Source organism: Cicer arietinum, chromosome 6 (genome assembly GCF_000331145.2).
Source record: "Cicer arietinum cultivar CDC Frontier isolate Library 1 chromosome 6, Cicar.CDCFrontier_v2.0, whole genome shotgun sequence".
NCBI lineage: Eukaryota > Viridiplantae > Streptophyta > Magnoliopsida > Fabales > Fabaceae > Cicer > Cicer arietinum.
This window is the reverse complement of record NC_021165.2, coordinates 28,977,562-28,980,646: the sequence shown is the minus strand read 5'-3', so window position 1 is coordinate 28,980,646 and position 3,085 is coordinate 28,977,562.

Below are 3,085 nucleotides of genomic sequence, written 5' to 3'. Positions count from 1 at the left end.
GCGTTCAACATCTGCTATCCGGCGTATATTGTATTTGTATCCTCTTTCGAGTCTGAATTTGGTTCCGGTGTCTTCATGAACTTTGTAGCTATGGATCTTAACTTTCATTTGCACTTGGTTTGACTCCAATTGGACATCTACAACTCCAGATATGGCTGAAATACGCTACTTATGTCATGTTGATTTCTCACCAAAATTCAGCACTACACTAAAACAAAACGCAATGTAAAATTACGAAAAATTCCTACTTAATCAACGAAATAAAAACACAACATTTTATCAACTCAAAGAAAAAAAATCAACAAAATATATCAAATAAATCCTTAATTTAACTGATGATTGAGGATAAATAAGACTAAAATAGTGGGAAAATATTCATATGATGAAGAATCATCACAACCCCAAACTTAATCTATTGCTTGTCCCCAAGCAACAATTAATTTCAGATTTGGTCTAGTTAAATGCACACTTAAATTCAATTTCTCAAATTAAATCAAACTCAATTTTTAAAGTTCTTGCTACTGCAAAACATTCATCATGCTCTATGGTTGTTCGCAAAAAGACAACAAGATTTGTACACATTGGCATTCATTCATCAAATTCAACTCTCTCTTCACACAATCTCACCAAAATTTCTCTCAAGTGTTTAGAAAGGGTTATGAATTTATCGCTCAAATCCTAGAACATGCATCACGCTACCATAGGCTTGAAAAAATTCTAGTTAGCAATCACAATGCAGTAAACACATACATTTTTGGAGGACTTTCGGGTTGTAATGGGGCTTAGGTAAGGGTAGGACATTTTAGGATAGTAGGCTTTACCACTTGGAGTTAGGCATATATTTCCACCTTATTCTACCTTTTTTTTTCTTCACCTTTTCATTAAGGAGATTCTCAAACATTGACAAAAGAACCAAGAAGATATTATTTACCAAAGTACACAAATTGAGATTTTTTTTTCTTCTTTTTTCTTTCATTTTCTTTTTCTTCTTTTTATTTTTTCTTTTTATTTTCTTTTTGTGAGAATCACCACCCCAAACTTAAAAAGTTGATATCCCATGAGCAACCCCAAACTTAGAATTTTATCAAGACAAGAATTTTTTTTTTTCTACCTAACTCCAAGTAAGGTGATTTAATTAAAGTCGGGTGTTTTGCTTGTAATGTGGCTAGTAACCGAAATAAAAGGGCAAGGCTCAAACGGGCTAGCAAAGGGTAAAATTTTCATAGGGTAGTTAGAAAGGCTCAAACGACCAATAAAATTGCCTCAATGTATGCATAAAGTACAAGTGATGCAAGTTAGTATTAGTGCAAGTTCTAGAGGGATAACACATGTCTGGATAATCACACAACAAAGAATTTAAGTGTTTAGACTTAAAAGCTCACAACTAGGATAATAAGAGAGAGTATGAACCATCAAAATAAAGCCAACATGCTTCTGAAAAGTTAAAATTGTATTTTTGAAAAATTGATGGCATATTAGCCTTCTACAACCATTTAGTAATCAAGAATGCATGCATTAGGAAGGCTTGTTGACTTGAGCAATAACATAATCTAAGAAATGAAATTTAACTTGCGAAATCACAAACAGAAATTTTAAGATTAAGTGCAAGTCAGTACAACTGTTTCATCATAGTACACATTTAGTGAAAGGAAAAAAAAAACCTAAAGAAAAGAAAGTCACACTACACTGACATTAAACAAAGAAAAACGAGAAAACGGAGAGCAACAGGACAAACAACAAAAAGAAAAAAAAAAAGGAAAGAAAACTTCTCTCAGTTTAGTAGTTCAAGGATTCTCGTTTAGATCATCCGCTCCTGTTCTGCTATGGTCGCCAGTATACTGGTGAGGTGCAAATAGATCATCATAAAACATGCCTCCTGGTGTCTGTTGAGCGAAGGATATACTTGCGACCTTAGTTTGTTTTTCTTTTTTGTTGGGTTGCCATTAGGTTCTGCAAAACAAGTATTCATACCCATAGTTCAAAATATTTCAAGTTAGAGATAATTAATTTAAGCATGGTCCCCTTTAGAAAAATAAAAACTTAAGTGGCCCTGGGTTAGTCCAACAAAATTGTATATGATAATAGTGCGTATGCATTGAATGGCATTTTAACGAACAGTTGGAGTGCAATACAAATTCCGTGGTCCTTAAGGTGCAGAAGTGGTTGTGTCATTTTAACAAACAGTTGAAGTGCAGTCATGTTTTGTGGGAATTAAGGTGCAAAAGTGGTTGTGTCATTTTAACAAACAGTTGGATTGCAGTCATAAAACACATGAACAACTCACATATATGCAACATTATCACCTATTCAATCTCAGAAAATCAACATGCATGTAGGAACAATTCCTAATACTAACATAAATTCGACATGCATGTATGAACAATTAAGGAACCCAGATGCATCGATGAACAAGAAAGAGTTGATATTAGAAATTGAGGGAAACTTACTTGAGGATGAAAGAATGCTGGATAGTTGAGGAAAACTTACTTGAGATATTGGAGGAGGGTTTGGAGAGTGATAATGAAGAAAAGGAGATTGACCTTTGATGATAATGGAGGAGGTTTGGAATGTGAGAAGACGGGGGTTTTACAACTTGGCCGTGAAAAACGCTTCAGGCGCGCATCGACAGTGACACTACTTGGAAAAAGTGCTTCAGGCGCGCGTTGACAGTGACAAATGCTGGAAAAAGTGCTTCAGGCGTGCTTGGGCGCGTTTCAGGCGTGCGGTTACAGTGGCAACACTTGGAAAAAGCGCTTTAGGCACGCTTGGGCACGCTTGGACGCGCTTGGCTGCGCATTCGGTCATTTGGAGCTGTACAATCGCTTCTCAACGCATCTTTTTGATTCTTTACTCATACCAAACTTCAAAACTAAGAGAACTAGAAATTAGAGACTAAAATTGGAACTAAATGGAGTAAAGTAAATCTGAAATGCAATAAATAAATACGGTGCAAAGGATATAAAATTGGGTTACCTCCCAATAAGCGCTTCTTTAAAGTCATTAGCTTGACGTTTCAACTATTGTCAAGGTGGTATATATGACAGGAAGAACACATCATCATTCTCACCAAGAGATACATATTTCA